This window comes from Bos indicus x Bos taurus, chromosome 11 (genome assembly GCF_003369695.1).
Source record: "Bos indicus x Bos taurus breed Angus x Brahman F1 hybrid chromosome 11, Bos_hybrid_MaternalHap_v2.0, whole genome shotgun sequence".
NCBI lineage: Eukaryota > Metazoa > Chordata > Mammalia > Artiodactyla > Bovidae > Bos > Bos indicus x Bos taurus.
In genome coordinates, this window is record NC_040086.1 from 87899868 (window position 1) to 87917208 (window position 17341).

A 17341-nucleotide genomic window follows, 5' to 3' on the forward strand; every position below is an offset into this window, starting at 1 on the left:
AGTTGTTTGGGTAGGTGATACAGTGCATTGCAAGTTGCTCTCTCTTTCCCCTTGAACTTCACCTAGAACCCTATGATGACAGTCAGTTGACTGGACTGAGGTCAGAGTAGAGTTCCATCTGTATCAGAATCCAGTGCTGAGAGCTGATTACAGTCTGGCCACAGGGAGACTGTCATGGAGACTGACCATTGGTGGAAAGATCTAGCCAATCCATCAGCAAGGATGTTTGAGCCCCTCCTTGTGTTCAGTCTCCACATGCTTCTCTTGGGCAGGATCCAGAAAAAGTAAAAGACACAAAGACACGGGTCCTGCCCACTTTGATCTACAGTGGGAGACCAGAATAACCCACTTGACGCCACGGTGAACAAGACAAGACAGCCTTGTAATTAAAGGCTTACTTGAAGGACTCGAAGTGATGTGGGACTCAGAGGCGGAAGAGATGCCGAAGAGCTGGAGTAGGCTAGAGATACTTTGTGAGAAGGTGGGACCTCAATTCAGTTTTGAAAGCCAGCAGGATCTGGGGCAGGGCACAGGGCATTTTAGGCCAGGGAAACAAATAACTCACAACACTCACTTCTTCATGTAGAGACAGAACATCTCTGTAACCGTGTTTGCATTGGGCACTCTGACGGCACGGTAGGTAACTCCCATTGCTGCCAAAAGTGACTTGATATTTATTCAGACTTCAAATAAATTGGCCTATGACATCAGGCATAAGGAATCTCATTTGGACAGGGACTAGACTTGAAGGGTCAAGTCCTTTTGCAACTTAAAAAAAATTCAGTGGCTAATTCGATGAATCAAAATTAAATTAAAAGCTGAAAATTAATTCAATGTTTTATCTCTATGAAATCTAAAAGCCTGGGAACCACATACCCCAAGATGCAGGGAGGAAAGGATAGTGGGGAAGAGAAGGGATGGGCAGTCACCTTGGTTAGGCATTGACTTGTTTGTTCACGCTCTCAGGAGGTATTATAGACCTCAGAGTCTACAGTTTTTATTTAATTTGAGGCACTTCAGAATTTGAGCTTCCCAGGTGGTGCTAGTGGTAAAGAATCTGCCTGCCAATGCAGGAGACTCAAGGGACTTGGGTTCCACCTCTGGGTTGATCCCCTGGAAGAGGGAATGACTACCCGCTCCAGAATTCTTGCCTGGAAAACTCCATGGGCAGAGGAGCCAGGTGGGCTACAGTGTGTGGGGCTTCGAAGGGTCAGACATAACTGAGCAACTGAACAGATACACAGAATTTGAAGAGACTGAGGGAAAAATTGTCAGAAAACTGAGGCTGTGTGTGTGCTGGCTTGGAGAGAATTGGGACACTGACTTAGGAATGCACTTCAGCCTTGGTCATGCTGCTTGGGCTGGGCTGTCCGTCAGGGGAGGGGTCCTCAGGGCTAAAGGAGGAGTAAAGGGATGGAAGAGAACCCAGAGCCAAAACAAGTCCGTCAGCTCTTAAGGACATTTCAACAGAAGAAGCGTGAAGAAGAGGAACACTAGAGGCATTCCTAGTACTTGTGGGTCCAACAGGAAATGTTGATGGGGCGTGGCATGTGGATCAGAAGCTGTGCTGGGTCCAGCCTGGGCTATTGAATAATGGTGCTTATTTCACCCACACAAGCAGTGTTTTAAAGACCAAATGAAATCATGAAGTGGTCCAGAGTCACCCTACCTTCTGACTGTTCTTGGGGATCAGCGGTTGAGAAGGACACAGGTGAATGTGGAGAGTCAGATGCATGTGTGCATGTGTGGAGAACAGTGGAAGGAATGACCAGGATGGAGGAGGGATGACATTTCTACTGTGGAAGAAACCAAGGCAAAGGCAGGAGTCAAAAAGGCTTTCGCCCCCTCCCAGTTTTGTTGAGAAAAAATTGGCATACGTCATTGTATTAGGTTGAAGGCAAATGGCAGGTTGGTTTGGTTTATGTAAACTGTGAAATGATTACCATAAAAAGTTCAGCTGATATGCATCTGCTCCTAGAGATACAATGAGAAGAAAGAAGAAACTAAAAAAATGAGGAAAAGATGTCTCCTTGTCATGAGGACTCTTAGGATTTGCTGTCTTAACGTTCCTGTGGATCATGCAGCTGTAGTCATTGTGTTGTATGTTGCATCCCTAGCACTTTTTTATCTTATTACTAGAAGCTTGTACTTTTTTCGTTGGCTGTGTCATGCAGCTTGTGGGATCTTAGTTTCCTGACCAGGGATTGAACCTGGGCCCCTGGCAGTGGAAGTGTGGAGTCATAACCACTGGACCGCCAAGGAAGTCCCTTTTGACTACCTTTCTCCAGTTTCACCCTGGGTTTTGAAAATTCCAGTTGGAGGGCTGATATAATTTGTGCTGCTGACCCAAATGAGATGCAGCTCACAGCGAGATTCCTCCCGGTCAGGTCAGTGTGAGTGGCGGCTGTGGCTCAGTGCCGAAAGGGTGGGAAGAGGTGGGTGGGATTTAAGGCCCACAACTCCTGCAGGCCTGGGTTGGAATGCTGACGTCAATTTAAACTCAGGACTCTGTTATGTCAACTTCCGGAAGCAGGTCTGGTCACAGGCTGGCCCTGGAGCAGAGCTGACAGGCCTGCGGGGTGTGGGGCCTGGGGTGCTCTGCCGTCGGCTTCAGCTGGGCATTGGTGTGAGCGTGAGCACAGATTCACATCCTTCCTTCCTTCACTGTGAACCCTAGTGATGGGGTGAGCAAGGTGATCATCCTCATGGCAGTAAGAAATGTGTCATAAACACAAGACTAACCAAGGAGCCCACAGGCGCAGACAGGTGGATAAACAGCACGTCAGTCCTCAGCCCAACCGGGCACCCAGCTCCCAGCAGGAGCAACAACAAATCCAGTTCTGCAGAAAGGAGGCAATTCTTCGCCTCCTATTCCATCCACCGGCTTGCATGTCACTTGAAAATGCCTTCATTCCCTCCGTTCGAAATTAGGATTTTCAAGCAAGACACTAAAAATTGAAAAGCAAATAAATATTGCAGCCATGGGACTAGGATCCCTGGGAGTTCAAGAAATAATATAGAGGGGAGGGAGGTGGGAGGGAGGGTCAGGATGGGGAACACATGTACACCCATGGCTGATTCATGTGAATGTATGGCAAAACCCACCACAGTATTGTAAAGTAGCCTCCAATTAAAATATAAAAACAAAACAAAACAACAACAAAAAGAAATAATATAGAAACCAGACAGAAAATGCAAGGCATTTTCCTGTGGTGTACCCCACCACTTGATTTTTAAGTTGACTATGCAATTAATATTCAACGTTATTTAACACCAGGAAAATTGATTTTATTTTGCTTGTTAAGAGAGTGTAGACCGTGGGAGGGGGAGTGGGGGTTAGAGTTATTCACAGATTTTAAACAGAATTACATCTGCCTGCTTATATTGACAAGGAAGGTAACAGCAATAAAAAATCTACCTGTGGAAAAGTCCTGGGGAATCCAGTGAGATCCTAAATAAATCCTGTGTGTGTGTGTGCAAGTGTGTGTTAGTCACTCAATCGTGTCCAACTCTGCGACCCCATAGACTGTAGCTCACCACACCCGCCTCTGTCCCTGGCATTCTCCAGGCAAGAATACTGGCAGGCAAGTGAGTTGCCATTTCCTTCTCCAGGGGATCTTCCCAACCCAGGGATGGAGGTCGGGTCTCCTGCATTGCAGGCAGGTTCTTTACCAACTGAGCCACCAGGGAAGCCCAGTCCAGTGTGTAATAAAAGACAAATATTTCTATTCGGTAAAAGCCAAGAGAGGATAGATACCAGGTAGGCTGCACCTGCTTTTCTTATCTAACCTTTTAAGAATGCGCTCACTAGTTTCCTGTTTATCCACACCCCCAGCTGAGGAAGGCGCTTGTTCCTGTGGGAAGATTCTGTTTGCAGCCCCTTCTCCACCTCCCTGAACACAAGGCTCTGGCGTTCCTTTCTTTTTTTTTTTCACATGATGGATTTACCCGCCCTGGGGAAGGTCACGGAAACCTGGCTTGGGATGTTTGCTTGTGCTTGTTTTCAGTTATTGATTTAATACAATTAAATATATCAATGAAACCCTAGTCATTTCTCGACAGTACTTTTTGCAAGGGCTGTGCGCACACACACGTTCAGGAAAGTTAGTAAAGAAAAGAGAAGCTTGAGAACGTTCGGCTGCGCAGGGAGCTGCAAGGCGGGCTGAGCATCCGTCACCTCGTCCCACTCCCTGCATCCGGGCTGGGAATCCAGCAGCAGCAGCCGCCGCCCGCCTTCAGGGGCCCGGCGCCCGGGCGGGGTAGGCAGAGCCCCGCGCCGCGGGCGGGACCGGGGCTTTGGGGGGAGATAGAACCGCGGGTAGGGAGGGCGCGCAGGTGCTGCGGGCGCGGGGGTGGGTTCCGCCTGCAGACGCGCGCCGCTGCCGCCGCCCCGCCCCCGCCCCCGGTCCCCCGCACCCCATCCCCTGCGTCCTGCGCCGCCACCCAGAGCACCCCCAACGTCCCAGAAGAGCAGGGCGGAGCACCCCCACCAGCCCGGCGGGTGACGCTGGTGACCCCGGGCTAAGCCTCCTATGGGTCCCGCGGTGCCTGCCCCAAAGGGCCCAGAGGGACTGAATTCCTGGATACCTCGCTGTCCTCCTCGGGTATCCAGTTTCCTCTCTTGGGGGACCGGGCGGCCAGCGTCCTCTCGCTCGTGGTCAGCGAGGCTGCCACTGGGCCTGGCCAGCGACCTGCAGTCCTTCCAGGCAACCAGGTGCACCCTCTGCCTGATTCCCCAGCGTGTCTGAGGAAGTCTGCAGGGCGTCTTCTGTGATATAGGTTTTCAAGGGCCTTCATGGCCACCTGGCACCTGTGGTTACCTTGCTCATCTCAAAATAAGTTACCAAATAGCCCATAATCCAGGGCCCAGCCTGGGCTGACAGCCCTGAGCTGGGGTTGGTGAACTGTGTAATTGAAACTTCCTCCGGGAAGCCTACCCACTTGCCAGAGTCCCCTGGTGTTGGAAGAACACAGAATCTCAAAGATCTGCTACTTCACTGACAAAACCAGCTTTCTCCGTGCACCCTTCCCCCTCTTTGCTTTTGTTGTGAGTGAGGGTACAGACCCCTGGGAGTGGATGCTGGTGGAAGGGGCACCCTGGAGATGGGGCTGCAGACTTCAGCGCTCTGGGAGCCTTTGAAGGGCTTTTGGGGGAGCTGGGCGGTTGAGTTTCAGAGACCAGACTGCTTTCATTTTTTTTGGTTGCCTTCATCAAGATACCTCATTCTTTGACATTTCCTGCCCAGAAACCTTTGAACCCTGTCCTTTTTTGCTGATTGTGTGTTGTGCTCTGGGAAAGTTTTTTTTTTTTTTTTCCCAAGTCCCTTCTGTTTCTGAGCACTGGGCGGAAGAGACCAGGGGAAGGGGGATAGAGCGGATGGTGGTCCCATCCTACCCTAGGTCAGAGACTCTGATATGGGGAGGGGCACCAGGCAGAGTGACCCTCAAGACATCAAGATTCCATCCCCAGGCCATGGTTGTGGGCAGGAAGAACCTGACCTAGTTTTAAAGAACTCAGGAAAAATATCCTGTGTCCTCCTAAGCCCACCACTGTTGTCTGAATGCTTGTTAGTCAGTTGCCCTCTGACTTTTAGCTCCGATCCCATCTTTGTGAGTAAGCCTCTCAGCTCCCTAGCCAAGGCCCCTTAAGGGGGCCTTCTGCGGAACTCTGTCAATTAGGCCGCATTTAGTATCTGGGTCAAGATGGAAAAAAAACTTTTTCTGTTGAAGGGTTTCTTACATGTCTTTTGTGAAGACAAGGTTTTTGGTGTTCACTAAGAATGATAAACTGGTGCTGGTGATCAGACTAGGGGAAGTTTCTACCCTGATTAGGGTGTTCCCAGCTCCCTGACTTTCCGTGGACGCATCTGCTTTGATCCTGGGTGGGTTCGCTCCAGGTCTGTCCTGGTGACCTGTCTTTGTGTGTTTCCAGCCTGGAGGTGGTGGCGTGGCTGAGCCTTTCCTGAGTCTATGTGAATGCGGTTTCACTGGGGGACAGTTGACTCCATGCTTAGCTCCCTCTGGGTGACTTCCAGCCTTGGAATTCGCTGGAGGCAAGGTGAGAGGCAGCCGCACCCGGAACCCCATCAGTGGCTCCTCTTTTATGTACTTTGGCCTGACTCTGCTTGGCTTCCACTGGCCAGATGTGTCCTGGAAGGTGGTGCTGGGCTCCTGGGGGCCTTACCCGCAAATGACCCTAAAAAAGCCATAAGAGTCATTGCCTTCCATGACAATGACATAGAGTCATTGTGGTCCCGGTGGAGGAAGCAGCCTTCTTCCCCCTGCTACAGCCCGATTACTCAGTACGATGATTCGTTACGATACCAGGCATCCTGAGGTTGGGCACCATGGAGCGCCATATTGAATGGAAGAAAGATTGAATGCCCTTGGTGCGTGACAGCTGATGTGTGGGTATGGCTGGGTGCTGCTGCCTTAGAAAGGGTTGCAGCTTTTGACAGATTGTTTAAAATTTGTCTAGTGATTGTTATGCTTCCCCAAATCCTCTTCCATTAAAACTCTTGTTTTCCGCTCAGCATCCAAAGATGCCTGGTTCCAGTTCTTGAACATCTGTGTTCAGGAGTGTGCACTCAGGAGCTGGACAGTCTGGGTTGGAATTCACACCTTGCCAGTTGTGAGTTGTGTGACTTCGGTGTCTCTGTGTCTTGGTTTCCTCAGTTGTCAACTGGGGATAATAACAGTGTCAGCTTCTTTGTAGGGTTGTTGTGAAGGTTAAATGAGTTAGCGTAAGTGAAAGCCTTGGAATCGAGTCTGTGGACTTGGCAGACAGCTTAACTATTATTTTACCCTTGTGTTGTTTGGCTAAATCATTGATCTTAACCCAGCTCTTGGTGTGTGATTTGGAATTTTCTTGTTTAAACAGAGAGAGAAAGAGAGGCGGGGGGCGGGGGAGGGGGGAAATATAATTGACCTATATCTGTCTTAGACCAAGTGGAAACCATTAGCTAATATATTTTCCTGAGTTCTCAGTTTCTTAGTGGATTTATATTGGAATAGCTGGGCTAACTTCTTGTGAGTTTCTAGGTCTTCAGACAGTGTGGAATGGTGAGCTTGAGGAGAGTCCTGAAGGCACTGGATCTGAACACTGCTACCATAAACTGCTAACCCTGGCCAGGACTCCATGGACGAGGACCTGTTCCAGCAGGTGATGGTCTGGACGTGATCAGAGGTACGTCCAAGTTTGCAGAAAATGCAGTTTCAGGAGATGATTGGCCATAATACCACTAGGTCTTGTGAATATGAAAAATGAGAAAGTATGGTGGTTGTGTCAGTCTGATGACTCAGTACCAGCATCTGAAAGTAGCACACTGTGTTAAGGGGAAATTTCTGGACTCCGCCAAAGGCTGGGCAGAGGTTCACTGTCTGTTCCTGAGAAGTGCGAAGGCCGGGCGGCAAGTCAGGCTGGGGCATGTCCAGCACACGTGGGAGCCCCACGCGGCTGCCCCTGTTCTCCCATGGAATCCCCTCCCTGGCTGGATGCATCCTGGGGTGTCATTCCTGCTGGTGTGTTCCTACCTGAAGTCTTTCTCCTCCAGAAAGCCCCTCTGGCAACAATTCTGAACCAAGAGCTCTGGAGAGTCGGCTTGGGGGCCTGCATTTTCAGTACCTGGGTGAGTCACTGGAGCAGGTGCTAACTCAGGGTGGAAGCCTCTGTTGGTACCACGTACATAATGAGCCATAACTCCAAGCAGTTGCACGACAGACTCAGAAAGACAAAGGGGCTTGAGTTGTTTTTGTAGAAATGGAAACAAGCTTGCCCTGAGTCATTCATGCCCTTGCCAAACTGCTTTTGTTAGCAATCATTCACGTTTCCTAGATCATCTTTTACTTGTGGACTTCTCTCAAGCACATCTGCCTCCACGTGGTCTGTGTAGTGATGCAAATTATGACCTGGTGCCTCCTCACTAACTCTCTGCCAGCTGGTAAATTCAGAAAGATGCCCTGTGGAAATGTCACAAATCTTAAGAAGGTTATTAATGATGATACAGAAGAGAAAACGTTAAAAATGGCTGCTGTGTATTATTTATTGAAATACAGTTGATTTACAATTTTGTGCTCATTTCAGGTATGCAGCATAGTGATGCAGTTACATGCTCCTGCTCGGTTGCTCAGTTCTGTTGGATTCTTTGCAACACTTGGGACTGTAGCCCACCAAGCTCCCCTGTCCAAGGGATTTCCCAGGCAAGAATACTGGAGTGGATTGCCATTTCCTACTCCAGGGGATCTTCCCAACCCCAGGGATCGAACCAGCATCTCCTGCATCGCAGGTAGATTCTTTACCCACCGAGCCATCAGAGAAGCCCATATATGTGTGTGTGTGTGTGTGTGTGTATTCTTTTTCAGGTTCTTTTGCATTATAGGTTAGCACAAGCTATATAGTTCCCTGTGATACGAAGTGGGTCCTTATTGTTTGTCTCTTTTATATATAGTAGTGTGCATTTGTTCAGTTCAGTTCAGTCACTCAGTCGTGTCCAACTCTTTGTAACCCCATGGACTGTAGCACGCCAGGCTTTCCTGTCCATCACCAGCTCCTGGAGCTTGCTCAAACTCACGTCCATCCAGTAGGTGATGCCATCCGACCATCTCATCCTCTGTCGTCCCCTTCTCCTCCCACCTTCAATCTTTCCCAGCATCAGGGTCTTTTCCAATGAGTCAGTTCTTTGCATCAGGTGGCCAAAGTATTGGAGTTTCAGCTTCAGCATCAGTCCTTCCAATGAATATTCAGGACTGGTCTCCTTTAGGATGGACTGGCTGGATCTCCTTGCAGCCCAAGGGCTGTCTTTGTTAATGGCTGCCATTTATTGTGCAGCAACTGTACACGTGTACTTGATAAGGGCTGACCTCCCCTGTCTGCAGTCTTTATAAGGAGATGTCTGCCTGTTTGGACAGATAAGGACAATGAAGCTTAGAGAGGATGTGCTTTTCTTGTGGTGGACTTCTGAGTAAGAGGAAATGCTGCTGACACGCCATTAGTAGGTTGGCTTTACCCAGGGAGGGGCAACGGTGAGTGCTGTTCTCCAGTGACTCTTGCACATCTTGAGCTCCTCTTTGTGGCTGGTGTCTTGAACCTACCAGGATCTGGGGGTGAGATCCAGACAGTGGGTCCATGGCAATGGACCACGTGAGCACTCAAGCCATGGGCACCTTGGTCCTGGTGAGGTTGAGTGATATCTGAGTTGTCAGTTTTCATTGCTGTTCTGCATGCATCTCCTAGTCTGGAAAGCTCAGGGCAGGTGTAGCAAGCAAGGTATGTGCATGCTAAGTCACTTCAGTCATGTCCAACTTGTGTGGCCCTATGGACTGTAGCCCGCCCGGCTACATGAGATGTAGAGAATCCATGAGATTCTCCGGGCAAGAAAACTGGAGTAGGTTGCCATTTCCTACTCCAGGAAATCTTCCCAACCCAGGGATTGAACCCATATCTTTGATGGCTTCTGCACTGGCCATTGGAGAAGGGAATGGTACCCCACTCCAGTACTCTTGCCTGGAAAATCCCATGGACGGAGGAGCCTGGTGGGCTGCAGTTCATGGGGTTGCTAAGACTATTCGGACACAACTGAGCGACTTCACTTTCACTTTTTACTTTCATGCATTGGAGAAGGAAATGGCAACCCACTCCAGTGTTCTTGCCTGGAGAATGCCAGGGACAGGGGAGCCTGGTGGGCTGTCATCTATGGGGTTGCACAGAGTTGGACACGACTGAAGCGACTTAGCAGCAGCAGCAGCATTGGCCATCAGTTCTTTACCATTAGCGCCACCTGAGGAACCCAGGACAGCGAGGTGGGGAATTCAGTTCTTGGCAGAACTCAGGGTGTGAGCAACAAATACTAGCTCAGTGCGAGTTTCTGCTCTATGTTGCCCTGAGATTAAATTAAGGTTCTAGAGTTTGAAGAAGGGCAGAAAAGATCTGAGGTATTGCCCAGGGCTCTGTCTTTACCCACAAACCCCTCTCCACTGCTGAGTCCTTGGTTGGAGTGCATGGTGGTGGGGGTCCCTATAGAAACCTCAGATGTGTTTGAGAACTCCCGGAGGAGAGACGTGTCTTCTTTGTCATCCCTGAAATGCCCTCAGTAGGACCTGGGGAAGCTGCCTTAACCCAGACTCTCTCTGGTCCCATTAGATGAAATAGTTTTATCATGTGTTTGGGTGGACAGGCATCCTCACAAAGCCCTGCCTCCCCATCTTGAGCCTGTAGGACAAGCAACAGGCCAGAATGTTGACTCCGGGGCCCAGGGAAGCCTCAGGGGCCACTGCACCCGAAGAGGGCCCACAAATGGGCCATGGAGGAAGGAGGGTGACCTCCTTGAACCCGCATGAGCTGACACCAGGAGGCCGGATGGGAGGGACTCTTTTGTGGACACCCAGATGTATCCACTGGTGGATGGCAGTGCCCAGGCTCAGAGGCACTCATGCCCCTACCCACCTTGTCGTCACTGCAGGGCTTCGATGTGAGCCTGCAAAGGAAGAGACGAGACTCTGAAATTAAATTTGGTCTTAAAGAGAAATACACTGTATTTCTTATGCTCTCAAGCCTGCAGGCCAAGAGTTGCAGCCATCGCCCCAGTGAACCAGTGATGACTCTACTGTCAGATGATGCTGGCGAGAACTCTCAACTGTGTTCGGATTTCAGGCATATCTTAGTGACAGCACTGCAAGGTCATGGGGTGAGGGGTCACAGCCGGTAAGAAGCCTGGTGTTTCAGTTCTGACCTTGACCTTTGCTCAGAGCATGACCTCAGCCATTGATCCACCTCTCTGGACCCTCAATTTTTTATTTATAAATTAACATTGGGTTAAATTATCTCTGATGTCCATTAGTGGTCCACTGTTGTGAGACCGGAAAAGGAGACTCAGATCCTAAATTCATTTCAAACGGGAACAGGAAAAAACCACATGAGTTCCTTCTAACTCCCTAACTTCTGTTATCAAGCAGTTCACCATCTTTTCATTTCTATCCTAATTTATGCTCGCTTTTTATGTAGCCTTGTAAGCAGCCACTTAAAAGCATGTGGACAAGGTTGACTTGGTCCCATTCTGTCCCTTGGCTCACTGGTGACATTTCTCCTAGGTGACTGCATAGGAATTCCAGACATTTGCCTTCTTCCTTGGTTCTCCAGTAGCCTTCGTTTGGTCTTAAAATAGGCACATGCTTTATCATGTGCTGACCTACTAATGTGAAGAAATCCCCAATGTCGGTGATTTAAAAGGGAGCCCCAGGAAGATCATCGTGTTCCTGACCCCGGTGACAGCAATTAAGTCTGCAGCCTTCCTCATGTGCATGTCTGTCCTTGGATGTAAGTTTTAAAAGAACCATGGAACCAGCGAGACCAAAACAGAGGGTCTTTGGTACATGTTATTCCCCAAACAAAGAGGAATATCTAAATCAGAAAATGTATGAATTCTAATATTTCATATTTTCACTAATGATCTAATTGTGGAATAATATTTATTTACTTCCAATGGGCGACTGAATAAAGATGAAGAGAAACAGTTATACCTGTATATGGTGGGCATCTTTCTGTGCGTGTCCTATAGGTAATAATCCATAGTTCAATGATACAAAAAGTGACTTTGTAGAAGCAAGAGTACTTTTTCTTGTGTCTGGAGGCAGTGTTAGGTGCCCATCTTCATGTTTCTTTGGCACCCTCAACTCACCTCTTATAAAGCATTTCTCACCCTTTCCTATGATTTCTGTTAATGAGTCTTCTTTCCACACTGGACTGTGACCTTTAAGAGGATAACTGTATGATTTATTATTTTCTACAGAGGAGCCTGGTGGGCTGCAGTCCATGGGGTCACAAAGAGTCAGACACGACTGAGCATGCTTGCATCAGTACCTGACAACTGTTGAGTGGATGGGTGATGGGTGAGGAGCAGAGACGGTGAGCAGAAATGTGTCACTGTTATTTGGACATTGAATGAATATCAAGTGATACGTGAAATTAAAATGATGCAAGTGAGCTGTTTGATCAAGTAGAAGCCATCCCTAGAACAGAAGTGCGGCTAGTAGCTAGAATCTCTGATTGCACGCAGGTTTTAAGGACGGTGAAGAAAATTCATCATGTAAACAACCCACTTGTCCGTGAACACTAAGGCATATCTGTCAGTTACCAAGTTGATCCATGAAATGATTTTGGAAGTCAAAGTTGGTTCATATAAAATAGATGACCAATCATAAGGAGGATGTCTAATTTGAAATTCTGTTATGCTTGTTTCCAAAATATAAAGCTCATTATATTATATATTTAATAATAATTATATATAGCTTAATTATACCTTAGAATCACCTGGGAAGGTTAAAAACTCTTGGTTTTCAGGCTGTGCCCCAGACATTGTCTCATACTTCCTGAGGGCGGAGTCCGGCATCCACAGCGTTTAAAGCTTCCCCGCTGGTTCCAGTGGGCAGCATCATGTCTTACCTGGACCACAACACATATGGGGACACTGGACCATAAACTGGAAGTAGAACCTGGCCCCAGTAGAGCAAGAACTTGGTTCAGAGCTTAAAAGTGGATACTTTGAAAAAGTATCTTCAGTGAATAATAATTTTAACACTTAGGCACACCAAAAATAGAATGAAAACACACTCTAAATCAATTTTAATGTTTTAAATTCATTGTTAACTCTTGCATGCATGCTCAGTCATGTCTGACTCTTTGCGTCCCCATGGACTGTAGTCCACCAGGCTCCTCTGTCCATGGGATTATCCCAGTAAACATACTGGAGTGGATTGCCATTTTCTCCTCCAGGGGATCTTCCCGACCCAGGGATCAAATCTGCATCTCTTACCACTCCTGCATTGGCAGGCAGGTTTCTTTATCCCTGAGCCACCTGGGATGTCCATCATTGTTAATTAAAACTATTGTTTTATATCCAGCATAATTGGATTTCATGCCCTAGATGGGGCTTTCTCTGTGCTTGGAAGGGTGAAGACGTTTCTAGTGCAGTGTTGATGTGGGTGTGAGAGGGCAGGGGTTTCCTGGCCAAGCTGCCACTCACTCCGGAAGCCACCGTCTCAAATGCCACAGGTGCAGCAGGGCCAAATCTTTTAATACCACTTCCACTCTGGGGAATTAAATTCATCCCAGTGAAAAGAGATTCATAAATCCCAGCCCTGCCTTCCAAACGGCAGCCTGATTCCACCAGGGTGATAAATTGCTCCTATCAAAACAGACAGCAAGTCTCACTGGGAAATAATGGGTTCCAACATACCAAGTGGAACATCTTTAGCACTTATGAACCAGGGATTGTGATGAAAAATCAAGTCTTGGGAAATCAGAGACTCTGTGTGTGTGTGTGTGTATGTGTGTGCATGTGTGTGCTTGAACTTCTTTCAACCTCTCTTAAACTGATAGAGATATGGAAATACAGATGAAAAGGCTAATGTGCTTAACTTTTTTTTAAAAAATTTTTATTGGAGTATAGTTGATTTGCAATGTTGTGTTAGTTTCTGTTGTACAGCAAAGTGAATCATTTATGCATATGCATAAATCACCTCTTTTTAAAGATTCCTTCCCCGTATAGATCATTATAGAGTACTGAGTAGAGTTCCCTGTGCTCAACAGTAGGTCCTTACTACTCATCTATTTTATCTATAATAGTGTGTATATCTCAGTCCCAATCTCCCAATTTATCCCTCCCCTCCTTACCCTCTGGTAAGCATAAATTTTTTTTCTGCATCTGTGACTCTATTTCTGTTTTGTAAATAAGTTCATTTGTATCCTTTTTTTTTTTTTAAGATTCCGCATATAAGCAACATCATATTTGTCTGTCTGACTTACTTCACTCAGTATGAGACGCAGTCTACAGGTTCAATGATTAACTTTAAATGAAAAAACAATTCCATTATAAAAGTGTCCCTGGAGCACATTTGTTTGAGGGTTGGGCTGGTCTCCGAAAGATGTGTGTGGTTATCTCTTGCGGAGTCTGGCAGGATTCCTGGGTGGGGAAGAGGCCTGTCAGGGAGCAGTGATTTACTGCGGGCTGAGTGCGAGGCACTCCTGGTGGGGAGAGAAAGTCTTCCTGCTGCTCCGCCCCAATTCCTTACAATTCTCACGTTCCTGGGGGTGAAGTCAGAGGCTCGGTAAAAAGGCAAATGTTAGCTGGACAGAAAAACCCATTAAACCCTTGCCAGCTAGTAACTAATTATTATCTTAAATTATTTTCCCCAATAGTCACCTGGCCTCTTTAAGATGTCCTAGAAAGACATGGAAGGACAGAAGGGTGACGTCACTTGTCGTTTCCCCATTTCCTGACACGTTATCTCCTGCAGACCCTCAGCCTTGTCCCACTAACACACCAGCCTCTTCCCCAAATCGCAGTTTGTTTCTGGTTCCTAGGGCTGGAGGTCTCTTGGCTGCATTCTCTGGGACCTGGCTCCATGCCCTAGGAAGCCTTTCTGAATTCCTCGCACTTCACCCTGGAGAATTAACTGCTGCTTTTATAGCCTTTTGTAGGCCGTCTTCCACTTAGAGCAGCAGAGGATCATCTGAGAGGACGGCTGACTCATTCATTCATTCATTCAGGGGTTTCTTCAATAGGTAGTTGTTGAGTTCCTACTAGGGGTTGGGCTTCCCAGGTGGCACTAGTGGTAAAGAACCAATCCCTGGGTCGGGAAGATCCCCTGCACGAGGGCGTCAGCAACCCACTCCAGTATTCTTGCCTGGAGAATCCCCATTGACAGAAGAGCCTGGTGGGTTACAGTCCATGGGGTCGCAAAGAGTTCAGCTCGGTCATGTCCGACCCTTTGCGACCTGATGGACTGCAGCATGCCAGGCCTCCCTGTCCAGAGTTTACTCAAATCCATGTCCACTGAGTCAGTGATGCCATCCAACCATCTCATCCTTGTCCCCTTCTCTTCCTGCCTTCAATCTTTCCCAGCATCAGGGTCTTTTTAAATGAGTCAGTTCTTCACAGCAGGTGGCCAAAGTGTTGGAGTTTCAGCTTCAACATCAGTCCTTCCAATGAATATTCAGGATTGATTTCCTTTAGGAGGGACTGGTTGGATCTCCAAGTTCAAGGGACTCTCAAAAGTCTTCTCCAGCACCACAGTTCAAAAGCATCAATTCTTCGGCACTCAGCTTTCTTTGTAATCCAGCTCTCACATCCATACATGACTTGGACATGACTAAGGAGTTGGACACGATTAAAGCAACTTAGCGTGCACGCATGCACTATGGGTCAGGCCCTATGCCGTGTACACGGGACAGAAGAGAGAGCCTGGACAGAGAGCCAGATCAGTGTGCTCTGCATTCAACTCCAATGCGCTTTTCCAGGCAGCAGGGAAGCCTTGGCTCTGGGGCTGGTTCCCCAGAGAACAGCGCCAGGTGGGGGTGGGTGGGAGGGTAGGGAGGGGGAAAGGGGAGGGTGGGGAGCGGGGAGGGGAAGCAGTGGGGGGACGGGCACTCTCCTTGCCAGGCTCTCATTCCTTCAACAGTAGAGTGAGAGGGTGGCAGGAGATAAACTTTCTCCCAACTCAGAAAGCCTGTGGATTATCAGAATCTAAATCAGGAATTCTTTTTAAAAATGTGATTCCTTCTGTCTCTGAATTCCTAAAGTAAAATACTTTCTATGTAGAAAGTTTATATGCACAGAGAATCGAAAAGAAAAATAAAATCACTACGATTCTAATCCTTATGGATAATCACCATTAACAGCCTACTTTGGTAATTAGGCTTTTATTATGCATGTATTCCTCTAACGAGGTCAAGAACAACTCCTGTTTTGTTTCCCCATCAATTCCCACAGGTGTGGCTTCTTCCATCTGTCTGTCTTCCCTTTCAATGTGATTTTTATGGCTTACTGTTTCTACTACTGCCAATATACTGTTACTCTTCTTACTAAGCAGCATTTATCAAGTATTTACAACATGCCGGGCACTATGTGGAGCATATTATAGATCCCAGGTGCCTTAATGCCCCAAGGACCAGATGAGGTAGGTATGGTTATTCCCATTTTACAAATGAGAATGTTGAGGCTGACGGTGCTTCTGCTACATGATGAAGATTTACCTTTGTGAGCGTCATGACTGCGGAACCCAGAAGTCACGGGTTCCACGACGACCTGTCACTGAACATCTTTTCCAGGTCAGATCACTAAGGCGTCTGATCAGTTCCCCATCGTCAGCCCTTTAGTTCCCTGTTTTCTGCTGTTATGCACAATACTGTCATGAAATCCTTGCAGTTAAAAATGTGCACAGGATCTGTTCTTATTCTCTGTAGCTAAATCCTTACCCGAAGAACTGTGAAGTTGAAGTCCAGGTTAAGCCTTGAATATATCTGGTCAATTTGCTCCTCTCTCCACCACTAGAGGTGTCACAGTTCTCACTCCGCCAGTGGAGTGACTCCAGACAGGGCGATGAGCAGACAGAGGGAACTGATGGAATGCTGAAGGAGAGATGAACATTTCAGACACACTTGGAGACAGACAGGCATGCTGAGGATGGAGGGCAGCAACTGACCCCCAAAGCAGCAGCTCCTGGTTTCCGTGGTGCCAGGGACCCTGATTTGCAGCAGATAAAAGGACCACCTTACAGGTCATGGGTTTTACCCAGTTGGAACATGTCCATCGACAGATGAATAGATAGAAGATGTGGTATAGATACACATATAAAAATGGAATATTACTCAGCCATTACAAAGAATGGAATAATGCCATTTGCAGCAACATGGATGGATCTGGAGATTATCATACTAAACAAAGTCAGTCAGAAAAAGACAAATATCATGATGTCACTTATATGTGGAATCTAAAAAAATAATACAAATGAACTTATTTACAAAATAGAAAAAGACTCACAGACAGAAAAGAAACTTGTGGTTACCAAAGGGGAAGGGTTAGGGGGAGGGAGGGATAAGCTGAGAGTTTGGGATTGACATATACATAGTACTATATGTAACCAAAGAGTACCTACAGTACAGGACAGGAAGCTCTGTTCAACATTTTGTAACAACCTAAATGGGAAACATTTTTGAAAAAGAATATATATATGGATATGTATAACTGAATCACTTTGCTCTACACCTGAAAAAAATGCAACATTGTAAATCAACTATATCCTATATAAAATAAATAGTTACTGATATTCCACAGATGCTAGGTCTCCCACATTGCAGGCGGGTTCTTTACCAGCTGAGCCACCAGGGAAGTCCAAGAATACTGGAGTGGGTAGGTAGCCCATCTCTTCTCCAGGAAATCTTCCTGACCCGGGAATCAAACCAGGGTCTCCTGCATTGCAGGTGGATTCTTTACCAGCTGAGCTATGAGGGAAGCCCAAATGGGACACATTTTTGAAAAAGAATAGATAAATGTGTATGTATAACTGA

General features: G+C 47.4%; 2 long non-coding RNA genes across 3 annotated transcripts; both read left to right on the forward strand.

The window, feature by feature from the left end:
- The first annotated feature begins 4876 nt into the window (after window positions 1-4876).
- On the forward strand, window positions 4877-8222 carry LOC113900771. Of its 2 annotated transcripts, XR_003513246.1 has the most exons (5): window positions 4877-6058; window positions 6534-6631; window positions 7042-7186; window positions 7554-7628; window positions 8084-8222. It is a non-coding gene; the product is annotated as an uncharacterized LOC113900771 (long non-coding RNA). The 2 variants fall into 2 exon arrangements; XR_003513247.1 differs by lacking the exon at window positions 7554-7628.
- Window positions 8223-10221: 1999 nt separating this feature from the next.
- On the forward strand, window positions 10222-11511 carry LOC113900772. Its single transcript, XR_003513248.1, has 2 exons — window positions 10222-10699; window positions 11086-11511. It is a non-coding gene; the product is annotated as an uncharacterized LOC113900772 (long non-coding RNA).
- The last annotated feature ends 5830 nt before the right edge of the window (window positions 11512-17341 follow it).